Here is a 15,330-nt window from a genome sequence, read left to right as displayed (position 1 = left end):
TCCGGGAACCCAAGAGGCAAGAAAATTTTGGGAATGATGAGGGCAACAAATGTATAGATGTGCTTTACACAATTGATCTATGTATTGTGACGAATGCCCCAATAAATTGATAAAAAAAAAAAAAGGTTCCTATGATATTGTAGCAATACTTTTAAAACATATATTATGGAGCTAAGAATTTTTTTCAAATAAGATATAGTTGTTACAAATATATGACCCTGCAATAGATATTTTCAACCACAATAACGGTTGAAAATATCTATTGATATTGTTGAATTCACACATGTGAAGGCTGTAGGTGAGCGAAGTGGTTTGCTGATCATGGTTGAGCTTTCAACCATTAGGACACATCAGTTTTGCTCTCCCAAAGAAAACTCATTCACCACGAATTTATCCTAAGTCGATTGGTTTTTTTTAAACCATTTACTGTTAAACTCTCACTGCAGAAGCATTACAACCAAGGAAGAAACCAAGTTATTTGTCAATGCAAGTTAAATTGATCAGATGGTGGCAAAAGTCCTAATCTAACTCAGCATGACTTGCCTCTACTGAGCAAGTGTGGCTGTGCAAACCATCCCTCCGGAGGTTCCTGATAAACCCAGCTTGGTTCTTCTCCAATGTCTTCTCTTGAAGTTGTACCTGATCTTAGTACCAGTTTTCATAAGAATCCATTGAAGAATGGGTCAATTCTGCTTCTGTTTCTTGGACAGGAATCTCTTGATCCTGGAAGTCTGATGAGACGACATCGTGAAGCCGGGAAACCACCACACTCAGGCTGCCGGAGAAACCGAGACTAAATCGATTCTTAAATTACATACAGGAGTTCAAGGAATTGACAGGGCCTCCTTATGCCTCTGCTCAGAAGTTGACATATTTCTGCTGCATTCCGTTGTCCCTGCAATGTTGAATAGAGAGTCAAAGAAACGAAAATCGATCTACATTTTTTCTTTTCTTTTTTTTTTTAAAAACATTTTATTAGGGGCTCATACAACTGTTATCACAATCCATACACACATCAATTGGTTAAAGCGCATTTGTACATCATTCTCAAAACATTTTCTCTCCACTTAAACCCCCGACATTAGGTCCTCATTTTCCCTTCCCTCCCCACTCCCCCCTCCCTCATGAGCCCTTGATAGTTTATAAATTGGTATTTTGTCATATCTTGCCCTGTCCGACGTCTCCCTTCACCCACTTTTTGGTTGTCTGTCCCCCAGGGAGGAGGTCACATATAGTTCCTTGTAATCAGTTCCCTCTTTCCTACCCATTCTCCCTTCTTGAAGTAAGGAGTCACAAAAAAGCATCACAGATTACAGATGCAGAGAAAGTGGAGATTAAGGCTCATCCCTTTTAATTAGTCTATTATACATCATTTTAGAATAATTTTTACAAAAAGCTTCAAGAATAATGACAAATAATTCTATATTATTTTTGAGAAATTTTACTTAAATATTAATGCTCACATACTATTCTGTCCTAATTATCTTCCAATTTTAATATTAAAAGACTTTTTTTTACTTTATATAATGTAATCTTTTTTCCCCAGAAATCTAGAGTTTGTGTTGTGATATTTTGAGCATCTCAACATTTCAGGGGAAAAAAGTCAGTGGAATTAATTATGTTTTTTTATTTAAATTATTATTGATCATGTTATACAGTTATCAAGACTATTAAATAAAACTATTCTACATACTCATAGAAATGTTAAATGATGCAGGAAAAGCAAAAACATTAATGGAAGAAAAATGGAAACTTGATCCTCAAATTCCATATAGCCACCAGTGTTGTCATGGCTTCTGTTTCAGTGAAAGTGGGAATGTCGTTATCGTCATGCTAGAAGGGCATGGATATCAGTTCAAACAAACAAATATTTCTCTCAAGTCATCAAGGAAGTGCCCAGATTCCACAAGTCTCCCAAAGCAGGCACCATTTAGACTCCTGCTTGTAATTTGCATCAGATTCCATTCCTGACTACCCAGGTTAGCAGAGATGCAAACAAGGAGAACATGGAGTATATGCTGCTTTCATGTGCTCATCAATTCCTCACTAGTAAATAGCACTCTGTTGTCATAAACCTATACTGCTTAGGGAAACACCCAAAATTAGGTTACTGAATCTATTTATTGTGAGTGAAGTCAGCCACTGTCACCAACATATCAGGGGAAGGCACTTTAAAGGGTGTCAATGACCAGCAGGTCTGTAGGACAGTGTGTTGATTTTCTCAAAAGACAGCATCAAAGCATAGAGCAGGTTACTGAAGGAGTTACCAAGAACATGTCATACTTTGTAGAAGAGTTTCTAGTCAGACCCTGGGTTTCCAGCTTCTGAAAACAGGCTGAAAATACACAGCTTTCCCCAAAATGCAAAGCTTAAAGCATAACATTCCCCGATAAAATCCAAACTAAGATACTGTCAGACCAGTAAGTGTGTCCAGGAGAATCAAAATTATTTTTTCACCCTTGACAGTGAAAACCTGCAAAAAATGTCATGGAGGGGCCATATCTGACCTCCTCTTACTGCCCTAATGCCAATAGCAAGGGTCAGACCTACCTACACGTTCCACCCTTCTTTACCTTCTCTGGCACGGTTTCTCCCATGGTCACTGTCCATCTTGGGTCGAATCATTATTGCAATGGACACACCGAATGTATAGACAAGAGTTAAAAATGTGCTAGCAAACCCTTTTGAAACATGTAGGGAGCTGTCCCAGTTCAGAGCTCGAAGGGTTAGCATCACTTCCTTGTTTCCACTGACCAGAGCTGAATTCCTGGACCATTCATAACTGAAAGGAGGCCTGACACAACTGCTAGAGTGTGTGCTGTTGTAGTGGTTGCTCACAAGACTGTGATCCGCATGGTTGGCAATGGAAACCACCAGTAGCTCTGTGGGAGAAAGACTGAGCTTTCTACTCTCATCAACAGTTATGATCTTGAAAACCCACAGGGGTCATTGTAAATCAGCATTAACTCGAGACAGTGAGTTTGGTTTGGGTTTTTGGTGCTTGGGACTATAATACAATGAGTTTCATAAAGAACAGGCTTGTCGCTACACTATGTTCATGACAAATGTGCTATGCTGCAGTTGCTGTTAGGTGCAATCGAGTTCGTTCCAACGCATAGAGACCCTATGGGCCAAAGAACAAAACTCTGCCGATTCTGTACCATCATCAGCATCGTTCCTGTGTTTGAGCCCATTGCTGCAGCCACTGGAACAATCCATTCCTTTTAGCGCCGCCGCCTTCCTGGTCCCAGCCACTCCACTTCACCAAGCATGGTGTCTTTCTCTAGGGACTGGTCTCTCCTGGCAACAAGTCCAATGTACACAAAATGAAGTCTTGCCATCCTGACTTCTAAGGAGTATTCTGGCTATATTTCTTCCAAGCCAGATTTGTTTGTTCTTTTGGCAGTCCATGGTAATTTCAATATTCTTTGCCATGTCATAATCCACATGTATCCATTTTTCTCCATTCTTCCTTATTCAATGTCCAAATTTTACATCCAGTTGCAGCAATTGAAAATAACATGGCTTGAATCAGATACAACTTAGTCCTCAAAGGAACCTCCTTGCTTTTTTTCCCCCCAACATTTTCAAGAGGATTTGTGTGACAGACTTACTCAATGCAATGCATTATTTGATCTCTTGATTACTGTTTCTTGATTTTGAATCAAAGCAAGCCTAGATATTTGACAAATACAAGTTTATCTTCATTTTTCATGATGTTACCTATTGGTATAGTTGAGAGGATTTGGGTCTACTTTACATTGAGTTGTAATCCATACCGAAGGCTGTAATCTTTGATTTTCATCAGCAAATGTTTCAAGTTCTCCTCCCTTTCAGCAAGCAAGGTTGTGTTATCTCCATACTCCAGGTTGTAAATAAATTTTCTTCCAATCCTGAATCATATTTTTCTTCATAAAGTCAAGTTTTGATTATTTGCTCAGCATACAGATGGAATAATCCTGACAAAGATCATTCTTCTTTTGAATGAGCGACTCTATGACTAAGAGAAAATTTCAGACTCTTCCAGCCTTCACGTTTATCTCTTCTTTCTTTTCAATGACCTTTCTGCATTCATTGTATTACAGATTTATTCCCAGAGATTATCACGTCTTCTGCATTTGTGTTCATTGTGAAAAATCTGTTCCTGGGATGTTCTCAACATTTAGGTGAAATATATTCAAGGACTAATTTTGGCTCTCGTGGTCTTGCTTCAATTTGATTCAGCTATAATCTTCACTTACAGATGAGGACTCAATGGCGATTTCTATCATTGGCCACTGACCTGGTGTCGACTACAGATCTTGGGCGTTCCCGTCAAGTCTTTCCATGATTGGAGTTAGTTTGGTTTCTGTGTATGCCAGCAGGAGAAGTTCACATGAATCGTCACCTTTTGTGTTGGTGAAAAAAAATGTATTTGCATTGAAAATTCATTGGCCTTGTAAAATTCTATCTTGCGATCTTAGCTTCATTTCTATCACAAATGACATATTTTCCTAATACTGTTCAATCTTTTTTGTTTCCAACTTTGCATTCCAACTGACCATAATTATTAATTAATCTTAGCATGTTTGACCAATTGCAGAGTAAAAATTTTGGTGGAATTCTTCAAAATCTTTATTACTAACTGCAGTGGTTTGTACATAAATTTGAATATTAGCTGTATTGAGTAGATTTCCTTGTATTGGATAGATGTTATCTTATCAAAAATAGCATTTCACTTCAAAATAGATCTTGAAATGTCATTTTTGAAGAAGAATGCCATACCATTACTCTTAAGTGTGTTATTTCCTGCACAGGGAACTATATGACTAATTGATTCAGTATCAACAAAATCAATCTATTTCAGCTTATTAATGCCTAGTATAGGATCCCTGGGAACATGTGGTTATACATTGGGCTGTTAATTGCAAGGTCAGTAGTTTGAAACCTCCAGCTTCTTTGTGGGGGAAAGAATGGGCTTTCTACTCTTGTACAAAGTTACAATTTCTGAAACTCACACAGGCCATCCTATCCTGTCCTGTAGATCACTGTGAGCTAACATCCCTTGATGGCAGTGACCATGGATGCCTGGGATATTGATCTTTATGAGTACTACTTAATTTCTGATAACTTCCAAATTTCCTAGATTCCTACACCATATATTCCAAGTTCCAATTATTAATAGATGTTTATGGCTTTCTCCTCTTATTTCGAGTCCCTTTTCCATCATCAACTGAATGTCCAGAAGGTTTTCCCCAAAGATTTTATTCCATGTCCTTATGGTCCACTGTTCTTTGAGATGGCACCTCTATGCTACACGTGGAGCTAAATAGGAAGGTCATCAAGACATTCCGTCAAGTGTTTGCTGGCAGAGTTGGGAGCAATTAACTTGAAGACCAGCCCTGTGATTTTGAAGACTAGTTCTCTGATGATTTTATTAATGGTTTAAAGGGCAGAGGAAATACGACAACCTCATAGTTTTCCTGGCGTACCTGTGTCACATTCACAGTAACTCGTTGTAAAATGGCAATATTAGTTCTTACTTATGTGATCTTTATTTATCTAATCCTGTGCTCCAATATTTATTATTATTATTATTATTTTTGTGACACAATTGGCTAGACTGTGGTAAAAATGAGAGATTGGCCAGATCCTTTAGACTAAAATCGATTTTGGAAATTTGGAGATCTGCTTCGAGAGAAAAGAAAGTTTTCAGTTGGGGGTTGAATGGGCACAAAGAAAACACTGCTTTACTCTGAGTTGCTTTCGCTGAGCTGCACATCTGTCACAGAGCATAATGTGGCATGAGGAAATTGATTGACCAGGCTCTACGTATTAAAGATGAAAACAATTCCATTAATTTTACCCATCATTCTTTTTCTTCCCTAACATTTGGACTAGCTGGGCAATGTCAGCTGTTTGCGTGGTGATAAATAACAGGCCTATTATTGAACTCAGGTGTTTTTAGATCATTCACACTTGAATTACAGGATGAAAAAGGTAAGTTAAACTTAGAGGCTTTTAAAATTCAGTTTCCACTGAAATTTATAGTTGATCTATAATTTTGACCTGTACTAGTTCCAATTTCATGAACATTTTCCATTTTCTTAATCAACAAAACTAGATGAGAATATAACACTGTGTTACAAGCTACATACAGTGTGTGCACATTCAAATACAACTTCTAGCCTTCCTGCTTAGTGGGGTTAATTATCCTTTTAATTCTTGGTCACCTCTCATGTCAACCAAACTTTGGCTACCTTATATTTATTTATCAATATTAAGATGTTAAAATTTAAAATATACATTGAAACCTATCCATGCATGCATCAACCTTTAGAAGGACAAGTATCTCTTAAAAAAAAAGTACAAGTATCTGCCAATATGCTGGTCCAAATGTTTTATAACATGCAAGCTGTTAGAATAGATTTTCCCATTTTTCAGACTACACAAAATTGTATGGGTTAGGAAATGCTTCAATCATTTCTAACATGACGTTAACCTCCAAACTGAGAAGATAAAAAGTGAAGCTATTCCCACTTTTCCACTTCATCAGTCTAACGCAATTCGCTTTGGGGCAATTTCTCTCTGTGACTATAATCACGTAGAGTTGGTAAGCAGAAGTTAGGACTCTGTCCTTCCAGTGCCTCACAAATAAGCCAAGGCCAGGCTCTGCTGACTCTGACTCTCCAGCGTGGGTTTAATAATTCTTTAGAATAATTGACAAAACTCAAAGAAATTATATTTATATTTATAGTTGCCTATTTGTTGTTATCAAAATGGATAGAAGCAAGATAGGTAGAAATCAAGATTTGGGAGTGATCAAGGTAGGAAACTGTGCTGTTCTCAGGGATGTACCACTGTCTCTACTGTATGAATATTCTCACTATTTTAGGAAGCCAAAAAAAAGGCCCATTAACCATTTGAGCCCAATGGATGTACACAGCTGAAGTCTTCATATATATGTATGAAAGCTTGAATGTGTATGACCGAGTCCTTCCTGAAGTTTTTACCTGGGTGGTCCCTTATAGCCCAGATTATTTGCACATGTTTAGTCTTGCCTGGGTGTTTTCTAAAACAAAGCCTAATTACTACTGACAAATTCTCAGGGGTATTTTCAAAAAACAGAGAAGAAACACCAAATCAACTTTTTTGCCATAACTCTGGGAGAAAAGTAAGCTATTACACTTAATTGACTTTGTTTCAATTCTGAAAGGAGCCACGTGTACCTTGAATTTAGAAAGCGTACATCTTTTATTTCAGGATCTGAATAGAGAGTAGGTTAGATTTTGAAAATATATGCTTTCGCACAGTGTGTATAACTTAGAGTTTTATTCGCTTTGTCAAAGGATAGTGGTTTTAACCCATCCAGGGGTTCCACAGGAAAAAGACAGGGTGACCTGCTGTGAAACAGGCTGCAGTGTAGGAACCTGAATGAACTCAATGGGGTAGTTCTACTGTGTCATATGGGGTCTCCACGAGTAGTAAAATAACCCAACATCACCAAGCATTTTTGACCTAGTTCCATGTTTGCTGTCTCAATAAATAAGTAGATTGTATCAACTATAAATAGGAGGAAACTCATAGTAAGTAGAAGAGAGCGGACTTAGCTTAGTTTCTCTGATGCCTTCCTAGACTCTGTTAAGCATAAGTGACTTGCCACTCCCACTTTTCTTAGAAATTCAGGTGAGTCAACTCAAGCCACTATTTCTAAACCAAATACATATGGTGGACCATTTACTAGAAGACAATGTCCAAGTACTGCTTTAACTATCGCTCTGATCATTACCTTAGACCTTGAAAAAAGTGTCACCAATGAAAACTGAAACAAACACATAATGAAACACATAACACATGAACACAAACATGTAAATGAAAGCCAAAACCAACTTACAGCCATCGAGCCAATACTGACTCATAGGGACCCCATAGGACCCGGTAGACCTCCCTTTGTGCGTTTCCAAGACTGGAACTTTTTAAGGGAGTAGAGAGCCCCATCTTCTTCCCCCTGAGTACATGGTGGTTTGAACTTCTGACCTTGCTATTAGGCTGGTTCACTCATGGTTTATTCTGGCTGCCTTAGACTACAGTGTCTCTCGATGAATTATCTCCAGAAAATTCTGTAGTATTCATACCACTGTTACTTTAAGATTTTTTGCTACATTCAGCTAAAATTAACCCTGCTTTACCCAACCTATGATGTACTTAAAGTATACACAGAATGAAAATTAAACCAGAAATAAGCTGCTTGCATTAAAAAAAAAGATCACCATTTAGAATAGGGTAAGACTTAACAACAGTAAAATAGATGACTTTAGTATACCTCAGAAATAATAAATAAACAAGATAAGGAAAAAGAAACAGATTCAAGAAGGCAAAAAGAAATTGAGTAACAGGTGAGCAAAATGGGCAGCATTTTCAATACCTGACTCAGAAAATAGAGTTCGCCTGTAAGCTCAATTGTCGTCATGTTTGTGACAACGATATTTCAGCCGTGGAAATCTGTATGTGAAACAATCAGAGTCTGATTCCATTTAACATTGGAATCCTGCAAAATTGCTTTCCTTTTTTCAACCTGCATGCTCATAAAGAAGCCTTCTGATTGTGAATTGGTTTTTACATTGATTTCTTGGTCACACAAGTAAGTATTTGGACTTGTGTGACAGTTATATTGCTCACTGTGAATTAGTACGTTGCTCTGATAATATATATACATATATATATACATATATATTTTTTTATTTTTTTTTCACATTTAGCTAGCTTGAGCCAGCTTGATTAAGTAAAGTGAACTTGGGGACACAGATAAAATATGTTTATTTCCATAAATGACAGTTTTAGCCACCAGACCTGGACATTGACCATGGACCACAATGATGACACAAGCATGGTCTCTTTAAATAACAATTATCTTGAGTTCTTTGGCCAAAGCTCTTATAAGCCCAAACTTCTTTCTTCCACTGGAATCTTCTTTATATCACTTTTAAAAAGGCACTTTTGAGTTAAGCATTAGCCGTGGTGATTTCGTGTGTTCAGTGCCACCCCCCTAGGAGTTGAATGTCTAACTCTGGAAGTAGAATGCCTAGCGTGCCTTTGGAGGTCTTCTGGGTGGACTCAAACTTTCAATCTCTCCTTAGCAGCACAGCATGTTAATCAGTGCACCACCTCGGGGACTTCATTTCACAGAATTGTTGTGGTGCGATTGTTAGCTCACAAGGTGTGGCTACGTGTCTTCAAATTGGCTCCAAATCCTGGTGACGCTCAGTATAACAGAAAGAAACCCTGCCCTGTCCTGCAACACCCTCAGAATTGCTATGTTTGAGGCCTGTAGTTCTAACACTGTGTCAATCCATGCCCTTGAGAATCTTCCTCCTTTTCTACATTATCTTCCTCTACATTACCAAGTATGATGTCTTTTTTCAGTGACTGGTCTCTCCTGATTACATGCTCACAGTACATGAGATAGTCTTCCCATTTTCACTTCTAAGGAAACTTCTGGCTCTACTTCTTCTGAAACATATTTGCTCTTCTGACATTTCATGGTACTCTCAATAATCTTTGATAACACCATAATTAATATGTATTACTCCTTTTATGTTTTTCTATACTCATTGTCCAACTTTCACATGGATATTTAAGATATCTTGTGCAGCAAATGAACCCAATGGAAAGGTTATTTAATTTCATGACAGTTGTTTTCATGACCTTCGTCTATAAAACCAAGCAAAATAAAAGTCTTGACAGCTTTACTCATTTCCTCTATTTGTCTTGATGTTGTGTATTGGTCCAGTTCCTGGGATTTTTGTTTCCTTTACATCGAGTTGTAATCCATTTTGAAGACTGTATTCTTTGTCTTCATATGCAAATGCTTCAAGTCTTCTGGACTTTCAGGAAACAAGGTTGTATTATCGGCATATTGTAAAATGTTAAAGAGCCTTTCTTCAATCCCAATGCAGTGATCTTTTTATAGTTCGGCTTTTTATTTACTCAAAATTCAAATGGAATATGTGTGTTTCAAGGATAGAACTCTGACCCATAGCTTTCCTGACTTTAAATCACAATGGTTTCTTCTGTTCTCTTCTAACAACTGTTTTTCGGAGAGTGTACAGGCGTACATGAGCAATATGAAATGCTCTGAAATCCCCTTTATGTGCAATGTTATCTGTAGTTTGTCTTGATCCACAGAGTCTTTGCATATATCAATAAAGCAAAGGGAACATTTTTTTCTGATAGCCTCTGTCTTTATCCAGGCATCATCTGACATCAATGATGAGCGCACTCCTTCCACACCCTCCTTTGAATCAGGCTGGGATTTATGGCAGCACCTTCTTGATGTGCTACTACATCCATTTATTAAAAATTATCTTGAGCAAAGTTTTACTTCCATGCAATATTAGTTATATTCTTAAGTAATTTTCACATTCTGTTGGATCACCTTTCCTTGAATTAGGAAAAAATATGGATTGGTTCCAATCAATTGTCCAGGGAGTTGTCTTCCAAATTTGGGGCATACCCTAGTCAGGGAGTGAAGGCTCCCTGGTGGCATAGTGGGTTATGCTGCTACATGGGAGAAAATAAGGGTTTCTACTTCCATAACAATTTATGATCTCTGAACCCACAGGAGCAGGTCTGCTCTGCCCTATGCAGGTGCTATGATGCAGAATTGACTCGATGGCAGTGCATTTGAGTTAATGAGTGTGTCCTGTGATGTATCAATTTGTTGTAACATTTCATTTCATACTCTTTCAATGCCTCAAGCCTCACTTTTTGCTAATAGTGCAGATAGTCTTTCCATACTATCAGTTGTAGGCCATATGCTAGTAATTGAGATAACTTTGTTTTATATGCAAACTTTTTCATCAGCCAATTAGTTTGAGTTTGTTGCTGTTGTTAGGTGCCGTCACATCAGTTGCAACTCACAGTGGCCCTATTAACAACAAAACGAAACATTGCCTGGGCTAGGCCATCCTCATGATTATTCTTAAGTTTGAGCCTGTCTTTGCAGGTAGTGTGTTAATCAATCGTGTTGAAAGTCTTTCTCATCTTTACTGCCCTGCTACTTGACCAAACGTAATGCTCTCTTCTGGGAACTGGTCTCCCCTGACAACATTTCCAAAGTACAGGAGATGAAGTCTCCCCATCCTGGCCTCTACGAAGCATTCTGGACACACTTCTTAGAAGACAGATCCACCCCCTATTTTTTTCTTGGCAGTCCACGGTATTTTCAATACCCTTTTCCAGCACCATGATTCAAATACATCCATTTTTCTTCCATAATCAATGTCCGACTTTCACATGCATATGAGGAAATTAAAAATATTAAAGAGGTCAGGCATACCTTAGTTTTCACAGTAATATCCTTGCTTTTCAGCATTATAAAGATGTCTTATGCAGTAGATTTGCCCATTGCAACATGTCCTTTGATCTGACTACTGTTTCGTGAGCATTGACTATGGATCCCAGTCAATGCTTCCTTTGCTTCCTTTGTGCATGATATTCTTGATGTCATCCCATGGTCCTTCTGGGTTTTAGTCAGTAGTTTACAGTGCAGCTAATCTATGAAGCCTATTCTTGAGATGTCATCTAAATTCAGCTTGGAAACACTGAGGTCATACTTTGGTAATTGTGGATTTATTTTCTTGTTTCAACTTCAACTTACATGTGAGAAATTGATAGTCTTTTGACAGTCACCCCCTGGCCTTGCTTGACTGATGATTATGAGCTTCTCTACTTTGTATTTCCCACAGATGTCATCAGTTTGATTCCTGTGTATGACATTTACTGAGATCTAGGTGCATAATTGCTATTTGTGTTTTGAAAAATGTATTTGAATAAAGAAGTCTACTATGGGATTCTACCATGAGATTCTTAGCATTGTTTCTATCATGAACATGTTTTGTAACTATTAATTCTTCCTCTTCATTTTCATCTTTTTCATTTCAATCACCAATAGTGATCAACACATCTCGATGACATGTTTGAACAGTTTCTGACTGAAGAAGTTGGAAGAATTAAAATTCTTCATCCCTGGTTTTAGTGGTTGGAATATAATTTGAAAAATAGTATTATGTGGCCTTTGTGTGGACACATAGACAGGATCCTATCACTGATGTAATTTTATTTCAAGGTAGATCTTGAAGTGCACTTTTTGATGATGATGATCTTGTTCTTGTGGAGTTTTTCATCCCAAGCAGGAAGTCACATGAGATTGTCTGATTCTAAATGGGCAAAACCAAGCCATTTCAGATTACAAGCATTTAGGATAATGATGTTCATGGATTCCATTTTATTTCTAATGACAACAATTTTCCTAAATTCATACTTATACATTCCCACATTTTGATAATTAATACATATTTAAAGTTGTTTCTTCTCATTTTGAGTCATGTCCCATAAGAAAGCCAAGGTTCCGAAAGCTTTGATTTCTTCATGTCATTCATGTCAACTCTAATTTCTGGAGTGCCTTGTCATATGAGGGCTCCGTATTCTGGCATGATGCCAGACAGTGCTCTGATGCTAGCCATGTTGCTGTGCATAAGCCCTCACCCTTCGTCTTCGTCTAGTATTTGTCTGGAAGCATAGCTGCAGCATGCTCTCCATGGATAATTCTGCTGGTATTTCAAATACTGATGGTGCAGCTTCCAGCCTCATTATAACCCAGAAGCCAGCCCAATACAACAATCTGACAATGAGTAGTGGGTTCATAGGACAGTAAAGACTGAAAGAGGGGGTGCCCATAAGAAAATTTGGTGCAAGCTTTGAGGTATAAAATGCATTCGGCAATATTCTATCCATTTATGTAGCACTTATCTCCCCCCACCCAGCTTTGGGATTTTGTATTCCAGAATTAATGATAACATTGCCCAAATTTTTTTATGAAGAGAAAACTTGTGTTACAGTTGTTTGAATCTTATAAACCACTAGCCAGATGTTAGCTATAAATTTGTTTATATATTGTTTGTGGGTAGATACATATTGTTTGTAGGTAGAAACATACATAATTTTATTTTTTGTGGGTAGATACATACATAATTTTATGTCAACTTGATTAATAAAATGTAGGGGTGAAGTTTAGTCTGCCGGTCAGGTTGCAGCTTGATGACCTCAATTGGAGTTGCAACCAAGATACATGCTTGCTGAAGGCCAGCCCCTCTCTCTCATTTCTTCTACCTTCCTGTTGATGCTACATGGAGAACTTTTAGAGCCATGTGATGCCACTTTCACCGCCATTGGATCCCAAAGACTTTTCACCCACTGGCCCATGATCTGCCTTCACTTTGCACCGTTGCTCATGGCTGTGTGAATCTGAAGAGGGATTTATGGACTAGTGTTGGACTTATGGGTTAGTACCAGATTTACAGACTTGAGTTGGACTGGGCTGGGATGTTTTATTGATGCATAATTACTTCTTGATATAAAGCTCTCAAATACCTATATAAATATAGATATAGATGATATACATATCCCTAAATTTGTTTCTCTGGTCAACCAAGCCTAATACGTTGTGCTCATGAATAAATTGATTTCACTACATTTCTAAATGACATCAATTCAGATGTAAAATAATAATGGAACTTCTATCTGAAGTGCTCCAATTGTGTTTGTTAACATAACACAGAATGTTTTAAACCATATGCGTAATATTATCTGATTGTACTATACATCAAAGTACAGAAATATTTCAGTATCTAACAAGGCCTACAAATCTCATTTTAGACTTAGGTTGTTTGGTACTATTATTTGATTTTCTATGGCACAGTAATAAGTACAATCTCTAGAATAGTTTTGGGACAACTTTATATTTTTCCCTAATTAAAACTCCTTTTTCATCGTCTGCCCTGACACAGTTAAATTTTCATCGCATCTGTCTTTCTTATGCCTCTCACTATTCTTTCACAGCTGTTGATTAGAGTGCTAGGCTTGAAGTCTTAAGGTCATTTATCCTGCTGCAGAGATCATAAATCCTGATTCTTTTCATGACATCTGGTTAATACCCAAGATGCACATGACCAGGAGGAACGCTGCTCTTGCAATGATAACTTCCAAACTAGGAGTCGAAGGACAAACAGCCATCTTTCTCAAATATTACTTCTACATATATTAGGAGTGTGATAAAAATTGCTTATATGTGTGTTGTTTTAACCACTTCAAAAATAATCTCTAGGAGAACTGTCATAGTAATAGGCATTATGTAAGTAAAACTAGACTTATGTCCTTTTATTTACTCATGGGTAACATTTCTAAACTCATTGGATGTGGCAGCTAATCCTATATTGATTGTATTATATTCCCAAATCTAATCTACAACTATCAAGCTTTCCAGATTCAAAAGTAGACTTAGTGCATCCTTATACAACACAGGCAGTCCCCAGTTTACAGGTGAGAGCTGATTCCAATAGAATCTTTTTTCTTTTTAAATCATTTCATTTGTGGCTCATACAACTCTTATCACAATCCATCCATACATCCATTGTGTCAAGCACATTCATTCATTTGTTGCCATCATCATTCTCAAAACATGTGCTTTCTACTTGAGCCCAGATATCAGCTCCTCATTTCTCCCCTCCCTCCCTGGTCCCCCCTTCCTCATGAAACCTTGAAAATTAATAAATTATTATTATTTTGTCATATCTTACACTGTCCGATGTCTCCCTTCACCTACTTTTCTGTTGTCTGTCCCCCAGAGAGGAGGTTATATGCAGACCCTTGTAATTGGTTCCCTCTTTCTACCCCACCTTCCCTCCACCCTGCTAGAGGTCACCACTCTCACCACTGGTCCTGAATGGATCATTAAAGGTTAGAATAGAGCTGTAACAGTGGGAATGGATGTATGGGATTAGTAAAACAAAAGAGTAATTTAAAAGTGGCATGTGCAGCAATAAAGGCAATTGGATGAAAACGTTTCTGCAAGTAGAGATTGGTTGAATCTTCTGAAAGTGAAGGCTGATTTACACAGCATTAAAAGGTTTGTAGAAGTTGTGCAATGCACATTCTTAATGTTGGTATTGTCTATGATGTTTTCATTGAGCCACATATATCATCTGGCATAACTTTTTGAAGAGTCAATATGTAAAACTTTTAACAACTGTATCACAGAAAAAGGAGAGAGATATTTTTCTAATGTTTCTGAAGTCAATAGAGAATTTAAACTTTGGAAAAATTTAATATCTTCTAATAGTCTTGATAATCATTGATAAACAATTTTCATATTTAATGATGTCTATGCTTCTTAACAGTTATAGTAAAATATGAAAGTCAATAAAAATTTTATTGATAGAAAATATAGATATACTCAAGAATAAATTTTGATAAAAATTTCATAGTTTTAGCTGACCATTATGTTATGATTAT

The 15,330-nt window shown here is 37.3% G+C and overlaps 1 pseudogene; it reads right to left on the bottom strand.

The window, feature by feature from the left end:
• Nucleotides 1-545: 545 nt before the first annotated feature.
• LOC115868475 lies at nt 546-746 on the bottom strand (annotated as a pseudogene).
• Between the last annotated feature and the right edge of the window lie 14,584 nt (nt 747-15,330).

Source organism: Echinops telfairi, unplaced genomic scaffold (assembly GCF_000313985.2).
Source record: "Echinops telfairi isolate 266 unplaced genomic scaffold, ASM31398v2 ScPeMD7_11;HRSCAF=52, whole genome shotgun sequence".
NCBI classification, from domain to species: domain Eukaryota; kingdom Metazoa; phylum Chordata; class Mammalia; order Afrosoricida; family Tenrecidae; genus Echinops; species Echinops telfairi.
Note: the sequence above shows the minus strand (reverse complement) of the source record. Positions and strands in the feature narration are given on the sequence as shown.